The sequence below is a fragment of the Rhinopithecus bieti genome, unplaced genomic scaffold (assembly GCF_001698545.2).
Source record: "Rhinopithecus bieti isolate Rb0 unplaced genomic scaffold, ASM169854v2 scaffold_13262, whole genome shotgun sequence".
In the NCBI taxonomy this organism is placed as follows: domain Eukaryota; kingdom Metazoa; phylum Chordata; class Mammalia; order Primates; family Cercopithecidae; genus Rhinopithecus; species Rhinopithecus bieti.
Window position 1 is genome coordinate 5,955,906 of NW_016808004.1, and position 13,340 is coordinate 5,969,245.

A 13,340-nucleotide genomic window follows, 5' to 3' on the forward strand; every position below is an offset into this window, starting at 1 on the left:
AAAAAAAAAAAAAAAAAAAAAGAAAGTACCATCATAACTAGAGGGTGGGGCTGGGTGCAGTGGCTCACACCTGTAAATCCCAGCAGTTTGGGAGGCCAAGGCGGGAGGATCACTTGAGGTCAGGAGGTTGAGACAAGCCTGGCCAATATGGCAAAACCCATCTCTTCTAAAACACAAAAACTAGCTGGGCATGGTGGCACACGCATATAGTCTCCAGCTACTCAGGAGGCTAAGGCAGGAGAATCGCTTGAACCTGGAAGGCGCAGGTTGCAGTGAACCAAGATGGTGCCATTGCACTCCAGCCTGGGTGACAGAGCAAGACTCTGTCTCAAAAAAAATAAAAATAAAAAAATAACTAAAGGGCGGGCATGCTGTGACCCTGGGCAGGTGGGAGCCAATGGCACTGCTGTGTTGCCAGTGCTCCTAAGGACTGCTCACAGGAGAATGCCTTCTGCCAAGTCCAAACCAAGAAGCCATCACACCCCATCCAGAATGTCTTCTGTTCGCCTAGGCACCACGTCCATGGTCAAAGATTCTGCTTCCAGTCAGGCCCTGGCTTCATGAAGCTGAAGCCACGTTCCCGGAGCCTGTATCCGAAACCCTGACTCAAACAGAGAAACCACCATCTCATATTTTGTGGTTTCTTTGAGCCAAAGGCATTTAAAAGACAGAGAAAGCCAAGACAATCAATTTTGGGTCCACTCCCCTTGAAGTTCCCCTTTGTTCCTGGGAGAGGATGAATTAAGAATATTGGACTCTCTCTAGCCCAGACTTTCCCATGACCTCTTCCACTCTAATTTCCCCTTCCCATCATAGGGGGACCCTAAGCTATTCTTGGATTTTTTCCTAGCCCAAATATTACAGAAGAAAGCAGTATCTATCCCCTACTAGATAGATGGGAAAGAGACAGAGTGCCATGTCCTACCACAAAACAGTACCTTCTTAAGGTTCTTCCTGAGAGGGGTTATCCAATGATGTCCCAATTAATAACCTACAATAACACACATCTTTGCAATGAGACTTTGTAGCTCCTCCCATCAAGAGATGAAATCTAATTCTCCACTCCTTGAATCTGAGCTACCTTTGTGAGTTACTACACAAGACAATGCAGGAGAAAAGATGATGTGCCATTTCCAAGGCTAGGCCTCAAGATACCTTGAATGCTTCCATTCTCTCAGGATTCTGCTCAAGGCTATCCTTCAGGAAAACCGGAGCCCACGCAGAAGACAGCCAGGTCAGCTCAGTGTCCTAGCTGAGGTCCCAAAGTGAGAGAGCCAGACAAGACCGGCAAAGGTGATAAACAGCTGATGACAAACTTGAAGGAGTTCAGCTGAGACCAGAACCACGCAGCTGATTGCAGCCTAAACTGCCAAACTACAGAATCATGAGCTAAATAAATGGCTACTGTTTAAATCCAAAGCTTTCAAACTTGAACCAGTATGGAATCACCAGGAGGGCTTGTTAAAACAGAGACTGTTAAGCCCACCCTAGAGTTCTGAATCCAGTTGGTCTGTGATGGGGCCCAACAATTTGCATTTCTAGCAAGTTCCCAGGTGATGCTTCTGGTCCAGGGATCAGATCTTGAGAATTGAGAATCTGAAACCACTGAATTTTGGGGTGATTTATTATACAGAAATAGCCAACTGATACATTAAGAAAAATTATAAATCGAGTTCTCCTTTTGGATCTGAGTAGTGTTTAAATGGTTAAATTCCATTCATTCATTCATCCATTCATTCATTCATTCTTCAACCGAACAGCCTTTATTAAACGCTTTTTTGGACTAGGCATGATCCAAGGCTATGTTGGTACAGAAATAAGAAAGATATAGTCCCTGCCCCCAGAAGGGTCAGTTTCTACTACAGAGACCAGCAAGAAAACAAATCATTATGCAATAGTGTAACAGTGACCATATAACTCTGTTTGAGCCACAGGGTTAGTAGGGCAGGGAGAGAGATCTCAAAGTTAGTTACTAACAGAGCTGCTCATGGCACTGTACTGACTGTGCTCAGTACACTGTGAAGGAGAAAGGAGGCTGGAGGAAATAACAACACCGGGAGCTCAGGAACATGTGTTCAGTTTCCCATTCTCTAGGGTAGACAACCATGCCACTCAGGGGGGCACACAGCTGAAATGCCCCACACTTCACGATAAAGAAAATAGCAGGGACGATACAGAAACATAAGTGTGTAGACATGAGAGACGACTCCATTAGAATTACAGTCCTCATAGTGCTTCACCGCTGGAAGAAAAAGAGAGCTCTTTTACGAACCCCTAGCATTTCCCCCTGCACCCATCTGTCCCGCACACTGCCCTCTAATCAGCACTGCTCAGACTGAAACGTGTGTGAGTCACCCGAGTCTGCTGACACAGTAGGTGTGAGTGATACTGCTGGTCCCTGGATCACACTTTGAGTGACAACGCTCACAGAGGTCTTTTTATTGATTTTATTTTTTCATTTTTATTTATTTTTGAGTTTCACTCTTGTTGCCCAGGCTGGAGTGCAATGGCACATTCCTGGCTCACTGCAACCTCCGCCTCTCGGGTTCAAGTGATTCGCCTGCCTCAGCCTCCTGAGTAGCTGGGATTACAGGTGCCTGCCACCACACCCAGCTTATTTTTGTGTGTGTATTTTTAGTAGAGACTTAGTTTCACCATGTTGGCCAGGCTGGTCTCGAACTCCTGACCTCAGGTGATCTGCCCACCTCGGCCTCCCAAAGTGCTGGGATTACAGATGTGAGTCACTGTGCCTGGTCAACTTTTTTTTTTTTTTTTGAGATGGAGTTTCTCTCTTGTTGCCCAGGCTGGAGTGCAATGGCGCAATCTCAGCTCACGGCAACCTTCACCCTCCGAGTGCAAGCGATTCTCCTGCCTCAGCCTCCCAAGTAGCTGGGATTACAGGCATGTGCCACCACGCCTGGCTAATTTTGTATTTTTAGTAGAGACAGGGTGTCACCATGTTGGCCAGGCTGGTCTCAAACTCCTGACGTCAGGTGATCCGCCCACCTTGGCCTCCCAGAGTGCTGGGATTACAGGCGTGAGCCACCACGCCCGGCTAAGAGGTCTTTTTAAAATGCAAATCTGGTTCTATCATTCTATCATACAGGTCAGATCCTTTGAAAAGGCAGAGAAGGCTCTCATAAACTGACCATTACCTCCCCTCCCCTCTCTGTCCCCACCTTCCCCAATCATACTCTATGCTTCAGACAAACTGACTACCTGCAATTTCCAGAACGCAGCCATCTCTTTTGCCTTCTGGGTCTTTGCACATGCTCTTCTGCTTGAACATCCATATCTCCCTATCTCTGTCCTGTCCCACCACCCACCTGCTAATTCTCACTCCTGCCTCCAGTCTCAGCTTCCAAGAAGCTTTTTGTGGCCACTCCAAGTCTGGATGAGGCACCATTCCTCTCTATCACAGCCTTCTCAACAAACTACTCTCACTCCACTTTTCTCACCAAATTTTAACGACCTTCACAGAGCCTCCACTGTAAATGAGAAGTCCCTTGTGTCAATTCCACCCTGGAATTCCAGTGCCTAGCACAACCTTTTACACACACTGGGGACTCAATAAAGGTTTGAATAAATAATTAGTAGTCTAGTCCAACTTTCTTGTTTTACAAATGAAATAACTGAGGCCTTGTGGAGTGATTAAGGTCAAACAGCTAGTTAATAAAGGAGCTGAAATTAGCTGGTTTCTCCCCCACCAAAAGGTCTTGCGAATGCTCCAGGAGGAAGAATGGAAAGCTATTACTTGTGGGGCTGGGTACCTTCCTTCCTCCAAAGGATACATGAAAGAAGATAATATGTAAGACAGCTTAAATATTTCATGTGCTTTAAGGGCCAGGGAAAGAAGCCAGAGCTGAAAACTAGAAGATACCGCTTTCCAAACACTGCCCAGGGTCCCCACAACCAATCCAATCAATTGAAGGAACCTCTTCTCTTGAAAAGACCAAATTAGTAAAGTGACTCCCCATGTTTTTGCCAGCAAGAATCCCTTTATTTACATTTCCATGTGGCTCCTGTGTTTGGAAATGTTTCATCTATAAACTGTACTTATTTAATAGTTATTTTCTAATTTTTGAAAAGTGAATCAGAATCATATAATACTGCCAATCATATGTGATACCAATTACAATTGAACTTTGGTTTCAGGTGGGCTGTGCTCTTATTAGAGGTAAAATTTCTATTAGACTGTTGATTACAAAGAAAAATACAGTCACTCCTGGGCTCCTATTCTGTGCCAAACAGTGTGTTAGGCCCTTCCTGGGGGTGCAACAAGAGACAGATGAACAAGAGACAGGCTTTGCCCTCAGGAAAATTACCAACTCTTGGGAAGTGAAATCCTAAGTTATTTAGGGGATGTCAGCCGATGTAACAGACTGCTTTGCAAAAGCAGTATCCCCAGGGCTGGCAGGGAGCCAAAATACAAGAAACAGATCTGGAAAAACTCATTTATGCATTCCAGGAAGGAAAAAGTCAACTGATGGAAAACGTTTATAATAATTAAATAATACACATTGTATAGGTTCCCAGGGCACCCAGGCAGCCTGCCTTTGAGAGGGCCATGAACTGGAGATCTTTATCTGCATGCTCCAACCTCCAGCAGATATGCTGGGAAAAATATTACTTCAGCCTTGTTAGAAAAGGGTAAACTGATTCTGCCTAAGAATTTTGAAATTCACTCTCTACAAAACCACTGAAGGATTAAACACGGGTTGTCTCTCAAACCTTGGCACTCTCTCTCAGAGCTGAACTGTGGCATGGCAGGGAGAGGCTGTGGCATGGCAGGGGGAGGCTGCTGCCGTCTACACCCTACTGTGGCTCCTCAGAGTGGCTTGGAACTCAAGAAGACTGCTCTGCCCTCTCCAGGTCAGTGTGCCCAGAGGAGCCTGTTTCCTTCCCCACTCTGGGGGATAAAACTTTCTAGTCAGTCCAGCTCTCTGTGCACAGGACTGTGGTCTGGTGTGTTTGCCAGGCCTCTTCCCTGTCATTTCCATGGCTCCAGTGAGCCCCCACCTCTCTGGGCTCTCCCAGCTGTCAAGCCAGGAACCCACAACCTTCCTCTAACATCTCTCCCTTTCCTTCTTTGTCTTCCTTTACCAATGGTCTGACAGGAATTGGCAAAGATTTTGAAAACCCTACTGAAGAAAAAGGAATCTGGTATTTTCTGGTTTTCATTCCTTTTCCAGTAAAAGTTTCATTTTCTTAGTTATTTTTCCCTCTAATAACTCTTTTGTCTTTATATAGACCTTGATATTTTCAAAGGCCTTGGCAATGGGTAATTATTTAAGTAATTACAAGAGGTTACTTCTTTTCAAATTTGCCCGCCAAAATCGTAGCTGAGACCTAGCCATTCTGTGTATAATTAGTTTTGCACTTAATAATTAATCTGCCTTAATTGAGACCCCACCTGACTTAAAATTTCAGAATTACACTCTGCGTGTGATTGATTTCCTTTTTCCCTCAGCACCTATAATTTTCTGTTACATCATCACACCCAAAAGAGGAGAGAGAAAAAGACGGCACATGAAAAGGATTAGGAGATCAGCCTCAAAGAACTGAAAATCCGACCCAAACAAACACAGAAAGAGGGAAAGGAAGCAGGCTGACATTTGGAGAGGTGAAAAAAACAAGACCCCAGCCATCCTCATGTTTTATCTTACCTTTCCAAATCAGTCCCTGCAATCTGCTCCGGGTGCAAACCTCCTTTCTGATTTTCACCATCAGCTACACCCCATCTTTCCCCTAAGCAGGGGCTTTGAAGTCCAGTCTCCCTAAGCTCTTGGCAGACACCAACATGGGAGGGGCCCTGCAGCATCTGTCACACAGCCCCTTACCCTTGAGTGTCAGCGACAACAGGAACTGCCCAGCACAGTTACGCTATCTCCACTCCGTAAGCACCAGAGAAACAACGCTGACAGGTCTCCGAAGAGCTTCCACACAAAGGTGTGTAAGAAAGAGACACATGCTAGACACACAGACATGGCCTCCAAGCATGGGCTAAGAAGTGCGTCATGAAGAGCATGCATGGGAGACAGGAGCAGGGAGGCAGGCTGCCCAGTCCTCACTGCTGGTCACATAAGCACATGGGCAGTTACAGCTGGGCCTGGGTCCTTATGGATGTTGCTGGCCAGCTCTGGTTTACAACTGTCACACAAAGAAGTGATCTGTGGCAGCAGATCAATCAATTGATGTTTGTTTGTTGAATGTCGCCTTCTTCCAAAGAGGATTTAAGGCGTGAAGGAATACAGGTGGGTTTGTGTGAGTGTCTGAGCCAACACTGATGGACATGTTTTTCTGTGCACATCACCTAGGGTCTTTCTTCATCCCTAGACTGACTGTGGAGAAAGTGTACCCTCCCTGAACTGAGCCTTCCCATGACATGTACAGGAATGTGTGAGGGACTGCTTTCCCCTCCCAGCCATTTACCCTGGGATTCTGCCACTCGGAGCCCCAGGGTCATGGCCCATCTCAAGCAAAGACTGTTCCTCCCTTCCCATAGAGATCCTTCAGTAGTTTCTCTTTCACTCACACACATCTGGACACAAAGTGCCTGTGTCTTCATGGGCTGGCTGTGTGGGAAACGTCCTGTGCACACTCCTACATGCACATACACACATCATACTAAGGCGCTATTCTGACGTGTGCATTAGAAGTGAAGTTACTCACAGCTGGCTGAGTGTGTACAGGCACACATGCACACTTGCTCATCCAGGTACTCCTCCAGCAGCACCAGTCACACCTTAACATACACGGTAACACACTCCCTTTGCTGCGCCAGGGTGTGCAGGAGCTGCTCAGCTATGACCTTATTTGACCCACCTTTGTAGACAGCCCTTCTCCCCGCCATTTCCATAGTGGCCGCCTGCCTCATGGGCTGTCATACCCCATGCCCACCTCCCTACACACCCCCTCCACTAAATCCCCGTCTGCGCTGGAAGCCATCAGGAGGCCCGTCTCTTTCTCTCTCAGGCAGACACATCCCTTTCACACCTGTGCCACACCCCCAGCCCGCCACGCACCCACACGGCCCGCCGCCCGGCGTCGCTGCTGAATGGAAACCACACATCCGAGTCTGACACCTCCCTCGTGTGTGAGCTGCGTGGGAGCCTCCTGCCGTGTGCTGTCACGGGCCTTCCGTGGCTGTACGCCCGTTTTTGTCAGCTCCTAATCGAGTCGCCCAGAACAGTGGAGAATATCCATTCACCGTGACACACTCACACTCCCTCCCGGCAACGCCACGCGTAAACAGCCACCCGCGCCTCAGCGAACCGCCCCATACTCCGCCAGCAGCCCCTGGGACCTTCACAATGCAGCCTCCTCCCCGCGTAGCTGTCACACACGCCCCCCTCCCCCGAGTGCGCAGGCACACAATGCACACTCGCACACACACATGCACACGCACACACATGCACACCCACACGTGCGCGGCCCTCCCCCCCCCCCGCCCCGGGGGGAGACGCCGGCCCCCCCCCCCCCGGCCGCACCTTGCCCCCTGCGAGCCGCGGCCGTGGGGACCACCCGTGCTGTTGTCCCAGCTTCACCGCCTGCCCTCGGTCAGGGGATCGCCCGCACGCCAGGCGCTCCGCCGCGGCCCCCACGCACCCATCCGCGTGCGCGCGGTTGGTCGGGGCGGCGCCGCGGCCGACCGGGACACGCTCGCTCCGGCCTCGCCGCACGTGTCACGCTGGTCCCATTTGTTGGCGGCCCGGGGCTGTCCGCACCTGCGCCCGCGCTGCCGCCCGCCTGCCCGCGCCCAGGCCCGGAGCGCACTCACCCCCAGCCAGCCAGCAGCAGCAGCACACAGCAGCGGCGACAAGCCGGAGCGGCCCCGCAGTAGCCGCCCATGGTGCGCCCGCGCCCCGCAGCGCAGCGGCGCGCGCCCGGGCCGCGTCAGGGGCCGCGCGGGCGGCGGCGGCGGCGCGCGCCGTCCAATTGGTTCACGATGGCCGTCACTAAACGCCGCCCGCCCCGGCCGCGTGCCGCGGGCGCGCCCCGGAGACTAAGCGGACGCGCGGGTGGCCGCCCCTCCGCCCGTCCCCCCGCGCCAGGCCGTCCAATCAGCACCGCGGAGGCTCGGGGGCTTGGCCCGGCCGCCCGCAGACCCAGGCCTCGCACCTCGCGTCTGTCTCACCGCGGGGTCACCAGTTACCTGGGAAGCAGAGTGGGCAACTGCGGCAGATGGGACTGATGGGACGAGGACGACGCGTGGAAATGACTGAGGGTGGACAGAGGTGTGGGGTAAGGAAAGACTTCTCAGGGTACTTAGATTGGGTGAGCCCTGAAGGCGAACCTGAGAGCAAAGAACTGGAGTTTAGAGTCAGGCAGTCCGGCTCAGGTTCAGATTGGTTTCGAGACCTTGAGGAAATCTCTTCTCACCTCTGGGCCCTACTTGCCCCATTTGCTAACTGGGGGGTTTTAGATTATGAGAGCAGTGCTGACTTCTCTAACACGTGCTCCCTTTTGGCAACTGAAGATCCTTAATGTGCCAAGCACTGTAGTGGTAAATAAAACAGGCACATCGCTTGTCCTCATAGTTTAGGCTAGTAGAGAAAACAGACTGAAAAACAAAATGGACACACAAAACAAAATGCTCCTATGATTGCAACTGGTAGTCTGTTAAGGAGTATAAGGGGCTGGGTGGGAGACAGCACAGAGGGGAACCTTATGCTTGCCTTCTTGAAGAAACAGCATTTAAGGTAAGCTGGCTGGCATCTGGAAGGATGAGTGGGTATTAGGTAGGAGATTGGGTTTGGGAGAGAACGTACAAGTCAGAGGGAAAAGCCCACTGACGGAGTTCCTGAGTTAGAAAGCAGCTCAGCCTCTTTAAGGGAGAGAAAAGCCCTGACTACCCTTTTAGAATTACTGCAGCTTAAATATACAGCAACCATAAATTTGTGGAATGTTACTTTATATATAGCATATTAGGAAAACACTTCTTTAAAATAACAAATCATTATATTGAATATGCTTTTTCAAAGTATATCCTCACCCCCCTATGCAGGGGTATAGCATCAGACATTGGAGATGATCTCACGGGACTCTTCCAGGCTAAATATTAATACTTAGGAGAAATAGGAGTTGGAGGTGGAGGAGCATAGGGAAGAAACGGGTTCCAGGCAAAAGAAAGAACATGAGCAAAATGTAGCACCTTTTATTTGATAGGTGTTAGGGGTACTAGAAAAGTGGCTGTCGGCTGGGCTTGGAAAAGAGAAATCCAGGGTGTGTCCACCCAGCTTCCCTCTTCTTCTTTCCTCCTCTGAGGATGAAAGGAGCATCCCTTTGGTTTTTTGTTTTGTTTTTCTGTTAAAAGAAACAAAGACCTTAGAAGCAAACAAGAAATGGAAGGAAACATCCTCAATTCCATTAAGGGTATCTCCCAGAAACCCTTATTATCGTACGTAATGGTGAAACCATACTTAATGATGAAACATTAGTAACTTTCTCTTTAAGTGAATGGAACAAAAGAATCCTCACTACCATCACAATGATTGAATATTCTATAAGGAACACTGCAACAAGGCCTGATAGAAGAAATGGGATGAAAGTATTGGGGGAAAACTTGGTAAAACTCATTATTTGCAGGTTTATCTAGGAAATGCAAGATCATCAGTTGGCAAAATAATTGAAAACCAATGAGTTCAGCAAGATTGCTGGATACAAGGTAACATACAGAAATCAATAGCTTTTCTGTGTATCCTCAATAACCACTTAGAAAATGTAGTAGGGGCTGGGCGCGGTGGCTCACGCTTGTAATCCCAGCACTTTGGGAGGCCGAGGCAGGCGGATCACGAGGTCAGGAGGTTGAGACCATCCTGGCTAACACAGTGAAACCCCGTCTCTACTAAAATACAAAAAATTAGCCGGGCGAGGTGGCGGGCACCTATAGTCCCAGCTACTCGGGAGGCTGAGGCAGGAGAATGGCCTGAACCCGGGAGGCGGAGCTCGCAGTGAGCCGAGATCCCGCCACTGCACTCCAGCCTGGGCGACAGAGCAAGACTCCCTCTCAAAAAAAAAAAAAAAAAAAAAGAAAGAAAGAAAATGTAGTAGGAGAAAAGATTGCAATCACAGCAACAATTTTTAAAAACCAGGAATAAACCAAACCAGATATGTAGATCTAAATGAAGAAAACTCTAAAGCTGCCGGGGATGGTGGCATGCGCGTGGAATCCCAGCTACCTGGGGGAGACTGAGGCAGGAGGATGGATCACTTGAGGCTAGGGGTTTGAGACCAGCTTTGACAACTTGGTGAGACCCCCATCTCTAAATAAATAAATTAGCCGGGTGTGGTGGTTCATGTCTGTAATCCTACCTACTTGGGAGGCTGAGGTGGGAGGATCACTTGAGCCCAAGAGTTTAAGACCAACCTGGGCAACAAAGCAAGAGGCCATCTCTATGAAAAATTTTAAAATTAGCCAGGCATGGTGGCATACACCTGTAGTCCTAGCTACATAGGAAGCTGAGGTGGGAGGATGGCTTGAGCACAGGGGTTCAAAGCTGCAGTGAGCTATGATTGTGCCACTGCACTTCAGCCTCGGTGACAGAGTGAGACTCTGTCTCAAAAAAAGAAAAAAAAATAAGTGAAGGTAATTCACAGAATGGGAAGAAACATTTGGAAATCATGTATCTAGAATATACAAAGAATTTTTACAAGTCAATAATAAAGACAACCCAATTTTTAAAAATGGGCAAAGATCTGAATATACATTCCTCCATATGTCAATAAGCACATGAAACATGCTCAATCTCATTAACTATCAGATAAATGCAAATCAAAACCACAATAAGAAACCACTTCTCAGGCTGGGTACAGTGGTTCATGCCCTGTAATCCCAGCACTTTGGGAGGCCAAGGGGGGGGGGGCAGATCACCTGAGGTCAGGAGTTCGAGACCAGCCTGACCAACATGGAGAAACCCCATCTCTACTAAAAATACAAAATTAACCAGGTGTGGTGGCTCATGTCTAATCCCAGCTATTCAGGAGGCTGAGGCATGAGAATCGCTTGAACCCAGGGGGCAGAGGTTGCAGTGAGCTGAGATCTCACCACTGCACTCCAGCCTGGGTGACAAAGCAAGACTCTGTCTCAAAAAAAAGGAAACCACTTCGCATCCCACTAAGGTGGGTGGCTAGAATAAAAAAGAGAGACCACTTGTTATACAGGATGTAGAGAAAGAACCCTCCTCGTGCACTGCTGATGGGAATGTAAAACAGTGCAGCTGCTTTGGACATAGGCAGTTTCTCAAAAGATTAAGCATAGAGTTACCTCTATGATCTCATAATTCCACTCCTAATACATACCTAAGAGCATAGAAAACATATGTCTAGTCAAATACATTATGGGAATGTTCATAGCAGCATTAGTCATAATAATCAAGAGGTGGAAACAACCCAAATTCTCATCAACTGATGAATGCATAAATAAAATGTAGCATACCCATTCAATGGAATGTTGGTCAGCAATATAAAGAAATAAAGTACTGACACATGCTACAACATGGATGAACCTTGAAAACATTATTCTAAGTGAAAGAAGCCCATCACAAAAGACTACATATTATATGATTCAATTTTTATGAAATGTCCAGAATAGGTAAATCTTTAGCAATAGAAAGCAGATTAGTGGTTGCCTAGGGCTGGTGGGGGAGGAAGAAGAGTAACTGCTAATGGGTATGGTTTTTTTGGGAAAGAGGGGAGTGATGAAAATGTAAAAGTGTGATAATTTGCACAACTGCAAATGTGCTAAAACCATTGAGTTGTACATTTTTAAATTAATTAATTAATTAATTTGTTTATTTTTGAGATACAGTCTCGCTCTGTTGCCCAGGCTGGAGTGCAGTGGCGTGACCTTGGCACACTACAACCTCTCCCTCCCGGGTTCAAGTGATTCTCCTGCCTCAGCCTCCTGAGTAGCTGGGATTACAGGTGTGCACTGCCACACCTGGCCAAGTTGTACATTTTGAATTATGTGGTATGTAAACTATATCTCAATCAACCTGTAAAAAAACACAATACCCAAGCTCACATTTTATCTTGGGTTTTTTTGTTTGTTTGAGAGAGGATCTTGATCTGTCACCAAGGCTGGAGTACAGGGGCACCATCATAGCTCACTGCAGCCTCCATCTCCCAGGCTCAAGTGATCCTCCTGCTTCAGCTCCCTCCCAGAGCAGCTGGGATTACAGGTTTGTGCCACCACGCCCAGCTAACTGTTGTATTTTTTGTGGAGATAGGGTCTCACTATGTTTCCCAGGCTGGGCTCAAGCAATCCACCCACATTGGCCCCCCAAAGTGCTAGGATTGTAGGCATAAGCCACCTCACTGGCAATATATGTCTTTAACATACAAACACACACACACCTATATATACACACACATTATGTAATATCAGTATATTACAAATGTTTACATATATGTATCATATCCTTCAGTATCTTGTTTTTTCACTCATAATTATGTTTCAAATTAATCCATTAATAAATTCTATCACAAGAATAAAAAAAAATCTGATTTTCCAGTCCTAGAGTAAACACCAATGGAAAAGCCTCAGTGTGGTCCTGTATACCTTGTTGGCTGTCCCATTTCACACGCTCCTCAGAACCAAACTTCTCACGTGTTTTCTCCACGTGCAATTTCTACCTCCTCACCTCCCGTTTATTCTACCTGCACTCCAACCTGGCTTCCACTGTCACCAAGGGATTGAAACTGCCGGATGAGGCCACAGCAACTCCCACATTACTACAAAGCTTGTGTTTCAAAGGTGCACATCTAAACTGGGATGTCTGGCTGGGAACGGTGGCTCACACCTGTAATCCCAGCACTCTGGGAGGCCGAGGTGGGTGGATCACCTGAGGTCAGGAGTTTGAGACCAGCCTGGCCAACATGGTGAAACCCTCTCTCTACTAAAAATACAAAAAAAAAAAAAAATTAGCTGGGCATGGTGGCACACACCTGTAATCCAAGCTACTCAGGAGGCTGAGGCAGGAGAATTGCTTGAACCTAGGAGGTGGAGGTTGCGGTGAGCTGAGATTGTACCACTGCACTCCTGGGTGACAGATAAAGCCTGGGCGACAGAGCAAGACTCAGTCTCTAAATAAATAAATAAGGATGTCTGAAGGTTGATGACATCAATATAAGTGTTTACATTTTTTCTTCAGAAGCACATAAAATGGTGATTGTTATCTTCAATGGCATCTTACATTGAATGAAACATGGTAGTGGGCAGGTTTGTCATTTCACCTGATCTTTCAGCTACATTGGCCAACTGACCTAAATCTTCTGGAAATTTCTTCTTCTGGCTTCCACAAACACCCTTCTCCCCTGGTTTTCTGCCACATTTTCCC

At 47.7% G+C, this 13,340-nt stretch overlaps 1 protein-coding gene across 1 annotated transcript in view; it reads right to left on the bottom strand.

The window, feature by feature from the left end:
- Nucleotides 1–7,903, bottom strand: part of PODXL2 (podocalyxin like 2) — a 44,240-nt gene extending 36,337 nt beyond the window's left edge. Inside the window, exon 1 of the mRNA XM_017885139.1 lies at nt 7,781–7,903. The gene's annotated coding sequence lies outside the window, so the exon portion shown is untranslated. The remainder of the gene's footprint in view (nt 1–7,780) is intronic.
- Nucleotides 7,904–13,340: the final 5,437 nt, after the last annotated feature.